At 38.9% G+C, this 23,023-nt stretch overlaps 1 protein-coding gene across 4 annotated transcripts in view; it reads right to left on the reverse strand.

Moving 5' to 3' along the window:
• Window positions 1-22,714, reverse strand: part of LOC137281583 (peptide methionine sulfoxide reductase MsrB-like) — a 42,721-nt gene extending 20,007 nt beyond the window's left edge. For 2 of the 4 annotated variants that reach the window (XM_067812912.1, XM_067812910.1), the window contains exon 1: window positions 22,631-22,714. The gene's annotated coding sequence lies outside the window, so the exon portion shown is untranslated. Of the gene's footprint in view, window positions 1-15,943; window positions 16,109-22,630 lie in introns of those variants that run through there. The other 2 variants (XM_067812913.1, XM_067812911.1) reach the window with 2 other exon arrangements.
• Between the last annotated feature and the right edge of the window lie 309 nt (window positions 22,715-23,023).

The raw sequence follows: 23,023 nt of genomic DNA on the forward strand, positions 1-23,023 counted from the left end.
GTGGTTTTAACTACATCGGGTGAATAATTTTGTAGTTTGTTTGCTATTTGTATAACTTGACCTCCAGATTTCAATTATCAGTAGAACTTCTCACGACAGGACTGGTCAGTTTTTCTGCCCTACCAATAACACTGTATATGAACACATATTCTCCCAATATTGCACTACCAAAGTAATTGTGGAAATCACCAGAATGTTGATTTACCTGACTTTAGGATACTGCACTGCAGTACTGTAAGTCAATCATTCACTGTACAGTCAGACCTGTAAACCGACAGAGTACTGGTGTCAGCTAAGGTTGTAGAAATGGCACAGGGGACAATCAGTTGACCAAATGATCACAATTCACTGCAAACAGTCATTCCCTTCAGATGGGCCTCAAACCTGTATTTTTTCGATTGTATTCCAGCAACCAACTCACTCACTCAAACACACTTTAGTCGCGCAAATACTCACATTGCTCATATAAAATGTTATTGGTAATTGGGTGTGGTAGTCTAGTAGTTAAAGCATTCACTGGTCACATAAAAGACCTAGGTTCGATTTATGTGATTGTGTGAAGCCTATTTATGGTGTCCTTTGCCATAATTTGCTGGAGTCTGGCTCGAAGCGGCCCAAACCCAGCTCGCTCATCATGCTCATGTTGTACAGTAGGGAGTGTACCTTATTTCTTTGTGTCTTTCTCTTTAATGCTTCATTGTGTAACAGTCCCACTATATGACAATGGTCTGTAACTTATCAGCTAGGCCAGATAATCCAGCGATGGATGTCATGAGCATTCAATCTATTCAGGACAGGATGACATGCATCACCCAGGTCAGGCAGCCTAGGAACAATTCTAACTTCACTGAGACAATAATGCAATGTTGATCAACACAAATTTGCATGAGTTAAATTTAGGGCTGTGTATTGGCAAAATAAAGTCATATTGCAATATACGTATGTATACCGCGATTGATTCACATACCTGTGTTTGACAATGAGTGACACTTAGTTCATGCATGTCAATTCCATTTACTACACTATAAGTACATAAACATATATGTGTTAATGGTCCTGATAAAAGCAAAATCTAAAAGTTAAGTTGCATATTTCTATTTTCTCTTTTGTACAATTTATAAAATTACAGCAAGCTGTTTTGTCATTGAATAATGAAGGAAAACATTTATTGCGAATGAAAGTCTGTGTAAAATTCAGCTTTAATCATGAGGATAATCACAAATACCTTATATATGTTCTTTACTCAGTATACCACTTCTCTGAAAATATTGCAAAAGGTATGGTTTGAAAAGGGTACTGCAAATATACCGGTATACTGGTGACATCATGCAGTCCTGTCAAAGTTAAACATGGAAGGAAAATGAAACTGCTCAGATTGCAAGCATAATACTTTACCTTTGACATGACAATCTCAGGAGTTAAAAAATCCCATTGCCCGATGCCAGGGTCAAGTTAGTTTTCATTTCAGGCAATCAAATAATGGTATCTTTAATTTGTCTGTGGGCTACTAGATAATTTCTGCGTACGTTTTCAAACTGCAATTTAGTGCAAATAAATATCATTTCATGTCTGCTCAAAATATACCTATTAAATTTTAACAATGATCATAAATTAGAGTCTTATTTTACTTTGCTATTTATCACGTCTCATTACTTTATAGTCCACTACACACTAACATCACATTCCTTGTTGATTTATTCTTTCATAATTACATCATCATAATTATATCATAAAAATAAGGGCAACGGAAAAATTAGTCAGGACAAGTTACTTTCTTAAAGTCACCTGCCCTGTGGCAAGTCACTTGGCTTTTAACAAAAAAAAAGAACCCTTTCAATTATAAAAGAATCTGAAAGAGCTGATCCAAGGACCAGCAGATCCTCAGGTAGCCATAGGATAAACATCTCTAAAGCAATAAATCAGCCATACTTGGGGAGTGTCTGGAAGCTAAATACATCAAGAAAATCAACAAGAAATACCTGTGTTTCCTGTAAACATGTGATCCTCAGCAGATAACAGCTACAGCTGCCCCACAGCAAGGATATCACTGACCAGTGACTGCCCAGATTAGTGATGTAGCCTAGACTCATATACTAACTACTGTCCAGAGCTGGGAGGAAGGAATCAGTTGACCAGTGACTGCCTGGCCTGGCTAAGATAGAACAACCTACAGTATAGCTGGAAGTAATGAGCTGACTGAGCAATCATGTTTTTATGGAGATGAGAGTTCATGTTATCTTCTGTATTTCATGGCCACACTTGAGGTGATACTTAAGGGGTCAGAGGGGTCAGTCATGGTCAAGATGGCCTGTTCTTGGATAGGCAAAGGTCAGGGCAAAATCCTTCACTACTGCAGGCCTATTAAGGAAAACTTTCCCACTGTGCAGAAAAACACAGAAAAGTCCACATTTATTGTGTAAATAGCAACATAAACGTAATGCCTCACTACTGAAACAGTGAAAAAAGCAACTTTAAGTCACTAAAACTGGATAAAACAGCAGAAAGCCTGACTTCGATTCTCCACATGCACGCATGGAAGAGGAAGCTTCGACCGCATGGTAATGAACAGATTGAACAAAACTTACACTGCCTTTTTGAAGTATTTCTGTTGTGTTATTTAGAGTTTATCATCATCACACTTGTGTGTACACATGTTTAGTTTACTTTCCATTCGTATGAAATGATTTACAGTTATTTCAGCATATTTAATACTTTTCTACAAGAGATGATTCACAGATGCTCGGAAATTTGACAGAAACACTGATCATAATGCACATGAACAATAGATTTCAAATTGGACAAAAATGTTGCATTTTCATAGTCTTTCATAGCTGTTTTTTGAGTTTCAGTAACAAGATAATATGTTTATGTTGCTATTTCCACCATTAATGTGGGCTTTTCTGTGTTTTTCTGCACAGTGGGAAAGATTTATTTGGCAGGTTGTACTGAAGAAGTGATGATATGCATTGTCCTGTAAATCTAAATGTTTCTTGATCAATAACTGGGAAACTTGGACTAAATCTGAAAATCATTTTTCTTTGCACTTCATCAATCTGTCTCTGGCCTGGAACTATCACGTATTTATAAAACAGAAACTGCCAGCCCACTGGATTATGGCCAATACAAATACCAGAGGGCTTGGTTTACCTGATGAAGGATTAGACTAATAATTTTCAGTTGTACAAATCAATTCGTGAAAAATCTTCACACATTGGGGGTTACATTAGAAATGTATATTTGTATTTCAATTCTTCATGAGTTTGTTTTCACAGATTGTCATGTCATGCATGCAATAGTTTGCAATACCATCTTGCAGGTGTAGGTATTACAATTTCACACATTTGTAGAGTGAACACTTGCCATCAGCATAAACAAATATGGAGCATTTCAGATGTTTAATTTATTACTTTAAGCAAGTGACAAATCAGTGGATCTGGAAGTTATCTGTATGACTACTGTGTCCCAGTGGACGAGTCTTGCGAGTCTGCTAAAAAATTGCAGAAGTGTAACAATATACATTTATAGTCATACACGGTCATCCACCAAACACGGGTCATACACCAAACACGGGTCATACACCAGACACGGGTCATACACCAAACACGGGTCATACACCAAACACGGGTCATACACCAAACACAAATTTATAGCCAAACGGGTTATACATAGAGCACAGACAGCAGTCATAAAACATTTAAAAAATTTATGAAAGAGAACCATGCAATAATGTTACTGGTATACTGTTCTAAGCAGCATTAAATCAAATTCACTCACTCACTCACTCACCCATGAAGATCCAGCTTAGAACTGATCTTCAGTATTTCATGCTTGATGCATGAGGTGACAAACAGGATTCAATGGTCAGGATCGCTGACTTGGTTGACCCATGTGTGGCATAACGTTAACTCACTCACTCACTATATCATCCCAAGCTGATGTAGGTTAAGCACTCACATATTCTGACAAACAACATGACACACTACAGTGTCTGTCACGCATGGGTTACTGAATATCAATAATTATAACCCTGGATCTTCACAGGTCGATTAAACATAACAACAGCTGAACCTGCTTGAGAATCAGGCATCATATCTTGAACTAAACCCAAAACTAGGGCAGCACTGAATCCTCTATGACTTCATTAAGACGCATGCTATACATGTGTAGCCGTGCTTGTATGGTTCGGCTCTGGGCTGTGACTCAAGAGGACAGACAATGATGATGATGATAATATGATTTATTGCAGTGCTGGATGAGGCTGTTGTTGAGCCAACCTGAGGAAGGGAAATATGTTTCCAGCTCAACAACAGCAAGTGGAGCCATAAAATCTTTAACCAAGTAAATAATTTTTAACAAATATTAAATAGTTTTAAATATCACAGTAAGTTATGCTAAATATATTATCTAAGATATCAGAGACCAGGTAAAAGATATTGCACTATGGAATAAACTTTGAGCACATGGCATCAGCCATGTTTAAATATACACCAGTTTTATAATTTAATATTTTTAACTCAATAAATATGATTATCAATTAAATAATACTTTTGTTATTATACTTTTATTATTTGAAGGACATTTTGCACCTTTTGATAGAGAATTATGAAATATAGAGGCAGATGGAAACAGATAGAAAAATGGCCATACCTGAGGAAGGGAAATATGTTTCCAGCTCAACAACAGCAAGTGGAGTGAGGTGGAAAACAGGTGGCCAAAGGAAGTAAGAGGTCAGAGGACACAATAGCCAATAAGGAAGTAGGTAGCACATCAAAGGAAGTCTTTGATGTGACCTATAAATAGAAAAGGGAAAATCCCAAAGAATGGGTTACCTGGCTAAGAATAGAGGGGAAATTAAGGGAAATCCCTGTTGACCGGGCTCCAGGAAACAGAAGGAAAAGGTGAAGATGTTATAGAGGCGGCATTCAACGGCAAAGACTGAGACAACATGGAACAGATAATGATGTTTATGAAATATGATGTTTGATTTGATAATGATCATGATCATGATGAATTATGATTGAACTTATGAGTTTTACGAATATATATAACACTGCTACACATGGATGACGAATATTAAAAATGGGTAAAGGACAACAATAAGTCCTTGGTTGACGTATTATTGAATAAATTCAGTGAAAAAATCACAAAATATACTCTACTCATCAGAAATTGTGTTTCAAAGAAGCAGGATATTGGGTCCTGCAAGTTTCATGTCTGGTCGACCCAATGAAAATTCACAGGTCAGAGAAGAAAATCAAACAAGTATGACATGGCTCATAATCTTACCTCACACATGAATGTCGCTTTCTGATTGGCTAAGCACTATTCCATTATTTTCAATGTACCCCGCTTACAGGCGATGTATTATTACTTTTACCTCGAATAGCATTGAATCATGCATCAAGCACGGAAATTACTGATGTTTTGCGATAGAAAATCGATGGAAGGGAGATAACTCCAAATCTGTTTACCTTGCGTCATCTGCAAAATGGCGATTTGCCTGGCATTCAACAGAGGCGCTTCAAACAGTTCAAAATTAAAATTCAGGCATTCGGTAAGATAAATACATTGTTCACTGGTCCCTCGGGGTCAATGGGCTCATGTACCCTCGAGGTTTGTTAACATAAACAAACCTTGAGGGTACATGAGCCCATGGCCCCTTCGTGACCAGTGAACAACTTATATTATGACAACTTCAGTCACAGTCCAAATATCCAGCTTCATTCTGGGGCTGGAGAGTGTTGTTGACATCCATCAGACTGTCGGATTTGTCTGAGAGTCAGACACTATTTGTAAACACTGACATTCCCTGACACATTTTGAAAATCTTGACAGTGTAAACCCTTCACAAACACTGATCAGAGACCACATAGCTACCAAACATCAAGTTGAGTATTATCCTGCATAACATGCAAATTTTCCATTTTTCATATAGTTTCAGAACTCCGGATAATTTTTCAAGCAATTGAGTATTTACTCCCACCTCTGTTTATGAATGAGTAATAGCATTTTCTGAAGAGAAACTGGCATTTTGTGTATTCTCACTGGTTAAAAGAATTGAGTACTTTTACACAGACCTTCTTAACCTTACCTAACTATCCTAAACAAATAAATATATATGCTTCTTAATAGACTAAAGGTTTTTAGTAACTGTCATACTACCACCTCGTCACGATATGGACCCATCATGGTTCCGGGGTTGAATAGACCTTCATCAACCCATGCTTACCATAAAAGGCAACAATGCTTGTCGTAAAAGGCGACTAACGGGATCGGGTGGTCAGGCTCGCTGACTTGATTGACACATGTCATCAGTTCCCAATTGCACTGATCGATGCTCATGTTGTTGATCACTGGATTGTCTGGTCCAGGCTCGATTATTTACAAACCCAGGCATTGACTTGGGCCGCAATAACGCGATTTTCTCGCACCTGTTGCTTTAAAATCGCACTCAAATCTACCTGCAGCGATTTAAAATCGCATCCTGCTCACCTGTATGATAGGAAGTTTTTAAATCTGTTTTACTGAGAAAGGATTTGTCTTTATTTTGTCCTGTCAAAGATATTCCCGTTGCTTTCTACCTATTTTTAATCTTCGAAACATAACTTCTGGTATGGAACATCAAACATCGTTACACAGTGCTGCACAAAATGAGTTGCGCTGCAGGGAGTATGGCAAACTCTGAAAATCGCAGTACTGTGTTCTTTATGCACAGTGTACAGTATTCATTGCTGTTATCTGATTCGCTGACTTAGGTCACTTGTCTGATTCTGACCAGTCACGATCCTTACTGCAGACTGAGGCTAAAAAGCGTCATTAGAAGCCAATGTTTATCCTATAAAACCGCTTCTTACAACTATGAAAATACTCTTGGCAAGGATACAGTAATTTTGTTGATGTTCAGAGCTTTCGAATGATACCAGCCATCAAACGAATCACCTCACATGTTATTTATTATCGGACAAATATTTTAAAACAGAGGTTTTTCACGCTGTTGTATAACATTACCAAGCAAAATGCCACTGATATCGCGATATACACAACCATACACATTACTGAAGAAATCTTTCTAGAATAAATTTCTGATCGTGTATAAATGAACATATGAAAGAAAAAGTGAAGGGGATGTCATAACTTGTTACAAATAGAAAAAAAAAACCACTCCAGGTTTTTCTTCCTCCGTGGTTCATCTAGACATATAAATGTCTATGCCTGCATTTTCATTAAAAATTAACTTGTTTAAGTTGTAGTCGTATTACGTGAAAAATATGATAAAAATAACTTTCATATTTATAAACAGTAAGATTAGTCCTTTCAACTTGTGTATGATATGCAGTAGCAATAATGATTTATAAGTTGATATTTTCTCTTGATAAACATAAACTTCATCTATGATCTCAGAGTTGCTAGGAACTCGGTGTCATGGCAGTATATGCCTCTGGTTGACTGGTGTTGAACGAGTTAAGTCGTTGACCTTGATGACAACCAGAATGCAGACACCAATGGTGATGCTAGTAGATCTACTGACTTTTAATTCATTGCAATTCAGGATTGCTTGACTTGAAATTGATTATGACAATGTCTTATTTGTCTCATATTCTTTTTCTTCTGAATGATCATGTACAGTTAAATCTCATAAGATTTGAAAAAATCTCATGCTTTTAATCCCATGTGAGAATTTATCTCACATGTTTTCTGAGCCAGGTTTATCCCTGCAGACCGCTGACATATAGCTGGAATATTGCTGACTGCGTTGTAAAACTAAACTCACTCACTCACTCGTCACGATATGGCTGAAATATTGCTGACGTTACGTTAAATTAGAACTCACTCAGACATGCTGCCAAACATTTGGCAGTCTTTTCTAAAGACTCAACAAGGAATTCATGTGTCTATTAGAGTAAACCCTGGACAGTGGCTAGGGCTGTAATAGTATATATATAAATAGGCATCGTCCACCATTAGCTAATGCTGTTGTAGAGTTTGGGCGCCACGACAAATCATGCGCAAGTCAATTTAGTTAATTGAGTAAAGTATGCAAGGTATTATAGACTTATTGGGCTTTACGTGATTCTGAAGTGCTTTTGGTACTCCCAGATTTGTAACTAATTGAGTAAATATGATTTTTATTGAGTAACATGCATGTACACATATGCATGCCTGATATGGAGCTCTGTTGTTTGATAGAACAAGAGACTGCCTCTGTGGTGTAGCAGTTAGAGCGTTTACCCGGAGAGCAGATCGCATTTTCAATCCCCAGCTACGTCATACCAAAAGACGTTAAAAGATATGGTACTTGTTGGTCCCTGTCTGGCGTTTGGCATTAATAGGTACAAGGACTGGCCAGCTTGGAGTCAGTACAAATGGGGTATTCATGTTTTAATTTTGGCATAGTATATCAGTGAGCTGGCACTATAAAATCAGCTAAAGTCTGAACTAGTACAAGCAGCCACACATACACCTGGATGCATGTCATCATAGAAGCAAAATAGTTTCAAGTGCAAAGTACCCCATTTCACCAGTCACCTAATTCAAGTCACAGTAGTCTTTGTCTTTTTAAAGTCATGAAAATTTGATTGCAGTGATCGCAAACAGCAAACTGAATATAAGAAGGTTAAATTGACCGAATACACAGCTGAATCATAATGAACCGAATTCATGTGTTTGATTCAATTAACATGTGGGTGAATCATGACTGCCCCGCCCACAACACTAACACAAACTCTGCTGGTTTATCTACAACATGTACACTGATTTGTAACAATGTGCGGCTTCTCTTTTCTGTTGTCTCCCAAAAGGAGAACAGTCAACAAGCTTTCAGACTCTCTACCATAACAATAGGGCCTCTGTGCGGGAGCTATCACTGTGTAAGACTGTGACATAAATCACCAGTGCTGAGATCTATATCACCCAGAACCACACTGAATACCTGTTTCTTCCTGTTCCAAGGTAAATAATGCAAAACAATGTGAAGTCTGACTAAATGAAACGCTACAAGGATACAGGCAGAATCAAGGGCAGCACTTGTAAACCCAAGGCCATACAAGTGATGATCCACAGTAATGTTTCTGACTAGACTCTTTTGATGGACTGAGTGAGTGAGATTAGTTTTACGCTCCACCTATATGGCTGCAGGCTGGAAATAATCAAGTCTGGACCAGAAAATCCAGTGATTGATAGTATAAGCATCAATCTATGCAATTGTAATAGGATGACATTTGTCAAGCAAGTCAGTGAGACTGACCACTCGATCCCGTTAGTCACCTCTTACGACAAACATGGGTTCCTGAAGAACAATTTTAACCTGGATCTTACATCTGTAATCATGCTGAGTGCAGCATTAGACAACAAACAAAACAGTGCACACCCTCCCCTCCCAACACACCTAACCACCATCATACACAGGCCTGACAAGACTTGACCATCCACAATGTCCAGTCCATGTCTAGTACCATAACCAGAACTACCATACATCAAACATACACACAATGGATCTACACAAGAAACCACATACCTCCAAGTCTAGTCCCTCACAGACCAATAGTCCAGCCAGTGTTACTGATCATAGATAAACAACACAGACACATCAGCCTCTACAGGGACCTCTGTAGCCTTGCTCAATGGCTGTACAGAATGCTAAGCATGATGGATGTATAGCAATTCCATTCTTTGAAGAGGTAAGTCTAGTTAAGCAGACAGTAAGACCCTAATCTGTGATGCCAGTCTCTTATATATTATTTAATAGAAATTATCACTTACACTATCAATCCTAACCTTAGAGACCTGTGCAGGTCTAGGACCTTACATGTTCACCATGTGTACACCATACAGATCTGTGTTGCCAATGGTGATGTCAGCCCAGATGCACTGGTTGCAACACTACAACTGATCTGAAGGTTGCCACATCATGCCACAAGCTGTGACAAGAAATGCACACTGTCTGTGCACTGTAAGGTCAGGTGTGCAGTTACCTATACAACAGTTTTACGTCAAGTGTGCACACAACAACTCGGTGTGACTTAGCAATCTAGCAACCATGTCCCTTGATCTTTCTTCACCATGATAACTAAATGTGTGCGAAAAAGTTTCCATATTTTGCTAGCCAGTAGTGCTACAAGCCCACAAAATAATTCACCTAAATTACTGCCCTAAAATTGAAATATAGAAACTAAACAAAGGATTACAAAGAGCAAAATACCATCATTTATCACACCATAACATTGCACGATTCAAAAGTGGATTATTAGGCCAGACCAATATTATTTCTTGTTTTACGGATCCACTGCTGTATTTTTTCAAGAATAAGAAAAGAAAGTTAATTTTCCCAACTCAATAAATAATATATTAAACGTTTTTATTGGCTAAAAATGTAAACTCACAAGAAAATACTTTTTAGGTTGTTGTTTGACCCATTTTCAATTCATAAATTGCAAAACATGAAATACTTTGAGCATTTAGAAGGAATACTACTTTGATTGAAAATGTTATTTTTTTACTTTTTCCCTTAGGTTTTCAGAGGATAAAAATCCATAAAACAAGAAATAAAACTGGCCTGGCCTAATGTAATCTAACACATTGGAGGGCATGATATATTTGAAAAATGTCCCCACGAAAATTCACTGTTAAGAGACTGTGAAGATTTACTGACCCCACTGGATTTTTACTAGCCATGGGCTAGCAGGCCAGTGGCAAATTTGAACACTGACAACTAAAGCCAAAACTAAACCAGGGCTTTACCTAATGAGTTACAAAAGCATGAGTCTAGGGGACATTCCTCAAGAATTCAACAGGTACTTGCTGGTAATGAGAAGGTCCTGTTATGGGCCTGTGCATTCAGATACTTACTTCAGAGCCTGTAATGAATCTCTTATCATGGGAAAAGTGGTCATGACTGATAGGCGAAATAACACACACAGATAACGACTCTGCTTTGCAGCATCCATTATCGTCAGTAGCGTGTTTTTGACTCATATCTGTTTGTTTCATATAAACCTACTACAGCCGGACCAATTTTATTTCTAGTTTTAGAAATCTAATTTTGGCACAAAAGAAATGTTTTTTTTGAAAAAATCATAAGTGAAAGCAGTACTCCTCCTTTGAGTATTATACCTTTGGCAATATATGATGTGTATACGGGGCAAAGAACAACATAAAAACCTCTTTATATTTTTTGAGTGGAGAAAGTTAATTTTTGTTTTCTTATTCTTGAAAAAGTATAACCGGTGGATCCATAAGACAAATACAATTGGTCTGGCCTAATTAGTTTTAGACATACTTGTGTTACATATGCTACAGGTATGACCCTCACTTGTGTCCACAATCTGGCCTGCACACCCTAGCACTAGCACCAACCCCATCTCCACCAGTGTCTGCACTCAGGCTTGCACATCCAGACGCTAGCACCTTCCACACCCTTGCCTGTGTCCACAGTCAGGTCTGCACACCTAGACGCTAGCACTCTTCCCCACCCTCACATGTGTCCACAGTCCGGCCTACACACCCAGACACCAGCACCTTCCCCACTCTCACCTATGTCCACACTCAGGCGTGCACACCCTGACACTAGCACCAACCACATCCTTACCTGTGTCTGCACTAAGGCCTGCACACCCAGACAATAGCACTTTCCTCACCCTCCCATGTGTCTACAGTCAGGTCTGCACACCCAGACACTAGCACCAACCCCATCCTCACCGGTGTCCACAGTCAGTCCTCCACAGTCACCCTTGGACCAGCAAACCCCAAACCACCCCAACCCAACTTCCCACCCCCTCACCAAAGAGTCCCCAGTCAGGCCAAGCACCTGACACAGTCCCCACTCCCATCATCACCTGTGTTTATGTATAATCAAGCTGTCAGCCTTGGGAATATAGCCAGAGTAGAATGTACAGAGAGTAGTTATAAATAGACCTTGGCACATGTGCTATACCTTGCACTCCACTAACTAGAGTCCTGACAAGGTCAGGTTTGTTTACTAGAGTACACCACAACAATTGGTTACTTCAACCATGAGGTGTTGGTGTCATAAATCGGTGAGAAAACACTCACTTGGTTTATACATACTCAACAAAAAGTAGGCCCTGAATCAAAGTCATGAACATCATAAACACAAATATTACTACCATTCAGCTTGCCAAATCAACAATAGTTTTCCACTTGTCTTACTACTGTTAATGGTGTATGAGCATGCCTAGCATTAGAATCATCAGCTCCATCTAGCAGTTCTGTTGGACTTGCCAATATTCATCTTGATTTGGTTCTCTGACTTTGTCTTTAGTTCTTCCAATGACTATCAACTGTTGTGCAACATATGGATTACAATTTCTTTCACCTGACATCAGCTGGTAGCTTAGTAACTCACAAGGACTATAAAAACAATAAGACAAAGTCATCAATATCCTCTGCAATGGCAAAATACACTTCTTGTTAAATAAGATGACATCCTAATAGTCACAGTCTAAGTCATGTTTCCATAGAAACTGCCCAAAAAATAAACTTCATATATTTGTCTAAACCCCAAAAGGCACATCTGTGGGTCATGCTTGACATATGTACAAAAAAGTCTGATGAATCTATGATGTACAGTTTGACATACCTGCTTCAGACAACATGATATGACCTCATTGCCACAGCCCCACTCCGGTTTCCGTAGAAACTTCAAAAACTACAATTCACATCCAGGTCTAAAACCCAAAAGGCATATCTATGGACCATGGCTTACAGATGTACCAAGCTTGATGAAACTAGCATGTATTGTTTAGAAGATCTGCTCGGGACAAGATGACATCCTATTAGTCGCAGCCTCTTTGTCATGTTTCCATGGAAACAGCGAAAAATAAAATTCATATCTGTGTCTAGCCCCCCAAAAGGACATGTAGAAATCATGGTTGACATGTGTACAAAGTTTGGCTAAGTTATCACAATAGTTTATGAGACATGCTTTGGAAAAGAATGATGGACATGGCTTGTTTTTATATCCTCTACAACTTTGTTGCTGAAAGGTTACTTCCCACATGACAAAGGAAGGTCTCAGGTATCAGCAACAACTCTATTCCTAACCTCCCTGCATAGTTTCACTAGATGGACTTTGAAATGTCCACTCTGCTGATAATCAAATGCTGTATTTACATTACCTAAGAAATTATACAAATAACCACTTATAAGAAAATCATGAAAATACAAGTCTGTGAATGATGAAAGGGTCTGGTCAAGTTCATTGCCGCCTTGAAAAGAATTTCAGTTCAAGCACCCTTCATTTCGATGTAGAATGAAATCCTGAATTGATTCTGGTCATAAATCGTTACCGTTTTGGTTTCAGCCATGAGAAGCCATGGACATGGTGTTCATGAACTAAACTCAGTAAATCCGAATTTAGGATTCCAATCCATCTTCACAGCTTTCTGGTGCAGTCAAGGGAATGAACTCCAGGGGCAAATTGATGTAGCCTCTGTATGAACACATCAAGTGTTTTGGTTTTCTCAGACTGTCTGAAGCTCACACAAATGGGTCACCCTAGTCTGTCTCATAATCCCAGAACTGCATTATTTTCCTATCCGCCCACCCCTTTCTGCAGTAATAAGGCCCCAAAGGAGGCAAGTTAAGATTTTCTCACGTTCTGAACCTCACATGTTAGTGGGGTTCTTCAGATTAAATGGATTTTTTTTTTCCTAACAAGATCATAAATGTAGGAATTCTAAGGCTTGCAAAGCAATACTTCTGGTACAATGCTGGTTCCCAGCTCCCTTGCCATATCAAGATGAGGCCCAGCTCAGTTCTGGTACCACGTTTCCAGAGACAAGTGTATATATTTGAGAACAAGTTCAGGTTCTAAATTGTGCGACCACTAAACATCACTTGAGCAGACCACATCAATCATACTGGATGTGACAGCTGTTGACAGTTGTAATAGTTGACTAATTTAGGGATGGTTAGATTGGATAGATTTGAAATTTCGTATTCCTACATCGATTAACGATACCTTACTGTCAACTGACAACCATGAGACCATTCGAAAAGGTATGTAACATGTATAACCAGAAGTACTTTGGTCTGGCAAAGAGCCGTAACCTACTTACAGGCTATTTTCAGAGACAGTTTTAATCTTGGGCCTCTCCAGCTCCCTTCAACCTTCTACCAAACTATTACTAGTGGGCAGTAAATGAATACCTGGCACTTAGTAGATTAAATCCAACTAGCTCAAACGTCACTATGATTGATTGATTGATTGATTGATTGATTGATTGATTGATTGTCCAGCTATATAGTGGCGGTCTGTTAATAATTTAGTCTGGACCAGACAATCCACTGATCAACAGCAACTGCATCGATCTACACTAACAAGACTGAGTAACATGGCTAGGGGAGTATTGCCACACCTTTGAACTCCACAAAATTTCTTAGATTAATGTAAAACCCTTCTGAAATCCTAGACAAAGCTGCCGCCATGAATCACTTAGTTTCGGCCTGACCACATTGAGAACAGGCCAAAATGGAGTATGACATCAAGTGACAGCTAATCCGTTAACAATGATAATTAAATAACTCCAATTTCACTGCATATTGAAGTTAGTTAGGAAGGTCAAGTGATTATTTTGATTCTGAAGGATGAGAAACACTGCCCCCCTCCAGCCTCAAGACAAATCTGTATCTCACATCAGCACAAGCTCCAACTGTGTGTTGGGGAATATTGATTCCTGTCTAATGCCTCCATTGATAAAAGTGGATAGGACACTTTCCTTGTAAAATTCACATGATCAATAGTAATTTATAAACCTCGAACTTTATCAAATTATTTCATGGAAAGCTGACCTTGTGCAGCGGAACCTGACTCAAATGTTTAGGATTAACTGAACCGACATCTAGCATTAAAACAATGGAACATTTTCGAGGAGGAAAAACATGAATTTAATGGAATGTCAGACAACTATTTCTATACATTTTAAATTCAAATATCTTCTTTAATGCCCAGCTTTCACGAAATCTTTTTCTTGTGTTTGGACATTTGTCTGAATCACCATCTGTACATATGTTTCTGGTTTTTGATTTGATTTGTAATTTTACACCAAACTTAACAATATTCCAGCTATATGGTGGCTGTAAATAATTGAGTCTGGACCAGACAATCCTGTGATCAACACCATAGGCATCAATCTATGCAACCGGGATATAATGGCATGTGTCACCCAAGTCACCAAGACTAACTACCCGATTTTGTTAGTCGCCTCTTCCATCAAGCATGGGCTACTGAAGAGCGACTCTAACCAGTTGCAGAGCATCATAAAAATACTCAATGAAAATGAATTATTTCAGGAAAGATTTCATTTCTGTTGTTTTCAAGTTAAAAATTGTACAATAAGCCACATTCCCTGTCATGGGATACAACATATCTTTGTGTTTCCAGTAAAGGAACACCTGATTTGATTTGTATCTATGGTAACTACCATTTAGAACATTAACAAAAATATCTGACATTTCTTTACAGTATCTGTTGCAGAGGAGTAAACTCTTTCTTGCTCAGTTGTTTTGGCTCCAATTTCTCGAAACAAACTTAAGTCTGAGTTTTGACTAAAGTTTGAGTTTTTACTCAAATTTGAGAAAATGCAGGAACATGCATTTTCCAGAATGAAAGGAAATTGGTATCCAGCTCAAACATAGTAGACAATCTGAATTTGGTGGATAGATTCCTTTAGTTGTGTGGACTTTTTTAGTCTAAAACATGCAGGTGTTATAAAAATTCAGCTGTTTCAAATTGTCAAACTCAGTTTGAGGTTTGCGTTAAAACTTAAGTTTGTTTCGAGAAATCAGGCCCTGATGCTGTAATGGATAGAATGTACTATAATCTACATGAACTGCTGCATACAAGGTGATTTTCACATGTAAAGTCTCTACAAATGATCAGAAAAAGAACCAACCACGCACAAAACTACCAATTTCACCTACATACCTTCTGTTGGGTAGTCCTACAGACACTGCTTTCTGTACAATTGTTTACATGTAGAAAACAGGATACTACTGGTCTGACAACAGGAGCCAGAACACGGAAGCTGAGAGCAGTATCCGGGAGATACCACCAGGAGCTGAGATTAACAGGCAGTGATAAAGACAAACACTCCCTGCTGCAGGAAATAGTGGGGTGAAAGTATACTCATAGACTTGAGGAAGGTCTCCTTTTTGTCACAGTTTAAACAGAGAGAAACAACATTGGTAGACTTGAGGCAGGTCTCCTTTTTGTCACAGTTTAAACAGAGAGAAACAACATTAGTAGACTTGAGGCAGGTCTCCCTTTACGTCACAGTTTAAACAGACAGAAACAACATTGGTAGACGTGAGGCAGGTCTCCTTTTTGTCACAGTTTAAACAGACAGAAACAACATTGGTAGACTTGAGACAGGTCTCCTTTTATCTCACAGTTTAAACAAAGGGAACAACAATGGTAGACTTGAGTCAGATCTCTTATCAGATTATAAATTAATGCAGAGAGATACAGTGTTGTTAGACGTGAAACAGTAACTGTTTTGGTAGACGTGATACAGTTTAAAGCAGAGAAAACACTTTTAGAAGATGGACATACAGGCTTATGGAACATCTGAGAGATCTACTTCACTGGCGCCAGTCCAAGAGTTGTTATAGGCTGTTGTTACCCATACAAACCTCAGCCTTGCACAAATCATGGTCATGTGGTTAATCCTAGAATTTCAATTGGTGTTCAGAACTTGGCCAACAACTCTGAGATCTCACTTCAAGACATAAAACATTAATACCTATCACATCATACAAATTGACGTATTGATTTAGTGAGGGTTTTCAGTTTTCCTCATTACTCCTCTCAAATTTGGGTGGATTACAATTACACGAGCTTGCTCATAGTCTGCCTCACTGTCTGTAAACAACATTACCTTCCCTACTGCCTAGCCCTCTCTGCAATGCAATAGCCTAGTCTCACAGTCTGTAAACCACAATATTTCCCTTACTGCCAAGCTCTCTCTGCAATGCTGAAGCCTAGCCTGTCTCACAGTCTCTGAACCACGCTCTCTCTGCAATGCTGAAGCCTAGCCTGTCTCACAGTCTTTGAACCACGCTCTCTCTGCAATGCTGAAGCCTAGCCTGTCTCACAGTCTCTGAACCACGCTCTCTCTGCAATGCTGAAGCTAAAGTCTGGCTCACAGTCTCTGAACCATGCTTTCTCTGCAATGCTGAAGCCTAGTCTGGCTCACAGTCTTTGAACCACGCTCTCTCTGCAATGCTGAAGCCTAGCCTGTCTCACAGTCTCTGAACCACGCTCTCTCTGCAATGCTGAAGCCTAGCCTGTCTCACAGTCTCTGAACCACGCTCTCTCTGCAATGCTGAAGCTAAAGTCTGGCTCACAGTCTCTGAACCATGCTTTCTCTGCAATGCTGAAGCCTAGTCTGGCTCACAGTCTTTGAACCATGCTTTCTCTGCAATGCTGAAGCCTAGTCTGGCTCACAGTCTTTGAACCACGCTCTCTCTGCAATGCTGAAGCCTAGCCTGTCTCACAGTCTCTGAACCACGCTCTCTCTGCAATGCTGAAGCCTAGCCTGGCTCACAGTCTCTGAACCACGCTCTCTCTGCAATGCTGAAGCCTAGCCTGGCTCATAGTCTCTGAACCATGCTCTCTCTGCAATGCTGAAGCCCTCAATGATGCAAGACAAGATTTCCTCATGATAAGGATTCTCTGGTCTCACTGGTGCTCCTTTTCAATTTAAATGGGTTTGTTTGTTCGATCAAAGTTACATACACTCAGAGATGAAGCGTTAGTCTACCTCAAGACTTGATATTATAGCAAATGACATTGGAAGATCGGACTTGTTTCCTGGTGTGCCACTGACATTTAAAGGCATAGACATGAACTAGCTGTGTTTGTGCAGAGAGATTGGGAAAGAGAACTTTGACAATTATTTTATCATTTTCATTACAGAAAAAAACAAAAACACAAAGTACATGATTCCAATACCAGTAAAAACATACAAATATAAAAAAATAAAAATATATTTTACACAATACATGTGTACCAGAATCAAACTATATTTAGGAACTTTCTACTGATCTATACATATTTGATAAACATGAAAATTCTTTGGAAATGCTTATTCTGACTTTGGCCCAGAAATACCAAATTTGCATCAGTTTTGGGCCAAAATTCTAACAGAGTCCAGATAGGGTTGGTATCTCTAAGATAAGAGCAGAATGCAAAGTTAATCCCTATTTAACCTGATACACATCTCCATATTCCCAGCATGAAGCTGCTGGTCTACCTCTCGAAAGGTGAAGTGTGAACCATCCCACATGTTGCAACCAGAAGCAGGTTGTACCAGCTGGGTCATATCTATTAGTCCAGGAAGGATGGCGTGGATTATGCTGATTATTCCATTACCTCCTGACTAGTCAGATGTATGGTATAAAACAACTTACTCTGAGTAATGTTGATATTGCAAGATGCATTGTTATATCATGTAGGACTGGTATATTGAATCACATCATGGGAAGAATTGCTTTTAACATTAGCACCATATTGTCTATCATGCTGCATGAAGCTATGTTGTAACATACACCAGTACCATACTGCTTGTCGTCAGAGGTGGTTCTGTTACAAGAAATACTTGTACATTGCCTGTTGTGACAGGTGGCTTTGTTATAACTAACCTAGTACACTGTCTCCACAGGTGGCTCCATAATAACATATACTAGTACATTGCCTGTTGTGACAGGTGGCTTTGTAATAACATATACTAGTACACTGCCTGATGTGACAGGTGGCTTTGTTATAATGTATCATAGTACACTGTCTCCACAGGTGGCTTAGTTATAGCATATACTAGTACATTGCCTGATGGGACAGGTGGCTTAGTTATAACATATACTTGTACATTGCCCGTTGTGACAGGTAGCTTTGTTGTAACATATACTAGTACACTGCCTGTCTCCACAGTTGGCTTTGTTTTAAACATATAACAGTACACTGCCTGTGTCCACAGTCGGCTTTGTTATGACATCTACTAGTACATTATCTGTCATGCCACAGGAGGCTTTGCTATAGCATGTACTAGTACACAGACTGTCTCAGTTAGATTTGTTATAACATATACTAGTAGTATATCAACCATCTCCACAGTTGGCGTTGTTATTTATATATAACATATACTAGTACACTGCGTGTCTCCACAGCTGGATTGTTATACCAGTACACTGCCTGTTTCCACAGTTGGCTTTGTTATGATATATATTAGTACATTGTCATGTCACAGGAGGCTTTGCTATAACCTACACTAGTAACACAATGTCTGTCAACGAAGGAAGTGAATGAATTTTACAAGAAACTATCTGATATTTCCACTATCATGATACTGGAAGATTTTCTTGTACGCACATAATACAATGTCACTGACATTGAATATTTCATATATCACATATCTGACTAACGAAAAAGCCTTAATGTCCATTTTCATATATTCATGATAGACCCTTCTCAACTAGGCTGACAACCTCTGAAGTCATTTCAAAGCCATACATATCACGAATACTGCTGTCATCTTTAGACAGTCATACGTTTGTCATACATGTGACACTAATCCTATATTATTAGGTGCACCTGTACACTATACTACCCTTCAAATTTAAGACTCACCAGTGTAAATATAGCCTCCTACTTCAGCTAATTGTGCTAACTATATTTTGCAAAATACTCCACACAGTTAAAGGTGCTGTTTACACATAAACTGATGTGTTGTTAACGTTAACCTAATTCGTAACTTAGAAAAGATTGTCATGAGTGCAATAAACTCAGTGAAAATGGGTGAATTTTCAACAAAACTTTACAGAAAAAAACAGCTGTTCAATAGATATACACAGATTTTGACAAAATGATTTAACTTCCAGACATTTTAGAAGAGGTTCAAAAAGGTTAATTAATTGACAGAACAAAAACTGAAAAATCCCAGATTTTTTATTTACAGTATGGTATGTAAAACCAAAAGCAAAATACCACTGTTCTACTAAAACCCTACTAAATATTATAACCTTGCATTGACTGTATTGGACCTATTTGTTTCACGGTCTGTATGATCACGCTTAACTGAGCTGCATGCAGTCTGCATCCCCAACACAAACCACCGGGCAACCTGCATCTCTTGAACACAAGAACCGTGATATATCACTTGACATGACCTGCATCTCTTGAACAGAAGCAAGAACCCTGATATATCACTTGATGCGACCTGCATCTTTTGAAGACAATTTTTTAAGCAAGAACCCTGATATATCACTTGACATGACCTGCATCTCTTGAAGACAAGCAAGAACCCTGATATATCACTTGACGCGACCTGCATCTCTTGAAGACAAGTAAGAACCCTGATATATCACTTGACATGACCTGCATCTCTTGAACACAAGTAAGAACCCTGATATATCACTTAACGCGACCTGCATCTCTTGAAGACAAGCAAGAACCCTGATATATCACTTGACACGACCTGCATCTCTTGAAGACAAGCAAGAACCCTGATATATCACTTAACCCGACCTGCATCTCTTGAAGACAAGTAAGAACCCTGATATATCACTTGACATGACCTGCATCTCTTGAACACAAGTAAGAACCCTGATATATCACTTAACGCGACCTGCATCTCTTGAAGACAAGTAAGAACCCTGATATATCACTTGACACGACCTGCATCTCTTGAAGACAAGCAAGAACCCCGATATATCACTTAACCCGACCTGCATCTCTTGAACAGAAGCGAGAACCCTGATATATCACTTGACACGACCTGCATCTCTTGAAGACAAGCAAAAACCCTGATATATCACTTAACCCGACCTGTGTTGACATAGTGGGCATATTTGATGGAGAACTGAAGGCTTTGCCAAACAGCAGGAGATATAAGAGCATATGCTGCAATGTGTAGCCATAACATACTTCTCATCAAAAGTTTAGACACACAAGTTTAAATAGAGACACTTACTTGGGGCAACTGTTCCAAACTGAATTTTTCGAAATTTTTCCACACTGTGCTGTTTACACATGAACTGATGTGAGTGAGTGAGTTTAGTTTTACGCCGCTTTTATCAATATTCCAGCAATATCAAGGCAGGGGACACCAGAAAATGGACTTAACACATTGTACCAATGTGGGTGAAATGATGTATTGTGAAACAAATCTGTAACCTTGAAAAGATAATAGTCATAAGTTCAGTAAATGATACCAGTGAAAATTGGCGAATTAATTTATGTTAAAGACTCAAGGAAATTCATGTTCCTAACATACTAGTCATCTTTAAAGATGTGAAATTTGCAAATTCATTTTGTGCAATTTTCAGAAAAACCATAGAAGTACATTTTGTCTTTCTTTTTTTTGCATTAACAAATATATCCAGAAAATTTGATACATGACGCCAACCAACTATGTTCAATAACTGATCAGTTGTAATGAACTAATCATCAGTTATGATAAAACCAATCAATTCCCAACGCTATCACAGATCAATCACGATAAACATCTGACCAGTCAAAACCATAATTCAAATCACACAATTCTGCAGTGCTCCACATCCACCCCAACTTCACCATGCTGACAATACAGACTGTTACTTACACTGAACAGTATTTCTGTAGTATGTAGTCAAGTCTGGACCAAACGATCCAGTGATCAACAGCATGAGCATAAATCTATGCAGTTGGGCCAGTCTCCGAAGGCCAGTTCTAACAGTTCTTCACAGATTACCTGACATTAAAGCCAATATTGTTTAAATTAACAGAACATAATATGCAACCGTAAACTGTGGAGCACTGAGACCCCATGCACTAAGTTCACAATATTTAAAACGATAATATTTTCAATAGTCTTACAAATGACACAGTCCCAGCTGTGCCTGGATCAAGATCTAAAGCAAGAGAGTAACACAATCTGAATCAGACAATCTTGTGATTGACATCAATCAACACAAATGGGATATAATGTCATGCATCAACAGAGTCAGCAATCATGACCCCCCAGGGAAAGAGTTCCATCCGTAACCCCTCTTTTTAGACAGTAAATTTATCCAGGAGAGACCTTCCACTGTGTAACCTCCCAACACTGAAATAAGTTCATTGATTGTTGTTTTTTCTACTTGTTCTAGATTGAATGTATCTTATGGGTGAGGTATGCATGTCAGTTTGTGATTTGGGGTGTTTTTTTATGGGGGTGGGGGGTACCGGTGGAAGTCTTTCCCAATCGGGTTCTGTTAGGCGCTTCTTGTTTGGGTTGCTGAAGACCAATTTTAACCCGCATCGACCGTCACCGGTTTTATTGTGAGCATATGCAATCATGACAACTCGTCCAATTCAGTTGGTGGGATATATATTACTAAGTGCGTTTTCTTGTTGCTTCAGCAAATGGTGGGGTTAAGCCCGCGCGAATACTTTGTTTGGACACCAAAACAGTTTTTACACAAACGTCAGCTTGATGAAACTGACAGTGACACTACACTTTCAATAAACAATTTCATCTTCAAGTCATACCAGTCGTTAGGTATCTATGGAGATCTGATGGCCAGTGCATCCGACCGCCTCGCAGCTACCACAACTGACTAATTCCTACACTCCAACTGAACTGTCACTGAGTCTTACCTGTTAATTAAAGCACAAATTCCAGTAGTCGCCTCCGTATTTCACGCTCTCATCGCCCATCAGCCATATTATCCGAACAGATACGGTTTGTAATACAACTTATTACAGATACCTTGTTGCGTGGAAGCGTCTGTTGACTTAAAATGTATACATTTGTAGAGAGAAGGATTTACTAGATTTGCAAAAAATACGATACTCTTGCAGTGAGGGAATTGAATTTTGGGATTTGATAAGGTGCGTGGTGAGCATCTTATCCTACATCCTTCTGTTAACATACTCTCTCCCTCCTCTCTCTCTCTCTCTCTCTCTCTTTCTCTTTCTCTCTTTATATATATTTCCGATAGTCATAGTTCATATATTCAGTCGACCCGTGAAGGTCCCGGGGTAGGATAG

The sequence above is a fragment of the Haliotis asinina genome, chromosome 4, assembly GCF_037392515.1.
Source record: "Haliotis asinina isolate JCU_RB_2024 chromosome 4, JCU_Hal_asi_v2, whole genome shotgun sequence".
Lineage (NCBI taxonomy): Eukaryota > Metazoa > Mollusca > Gastropoda > Lepetellida > Haliotidae > Haliotis > Haliotis asinina.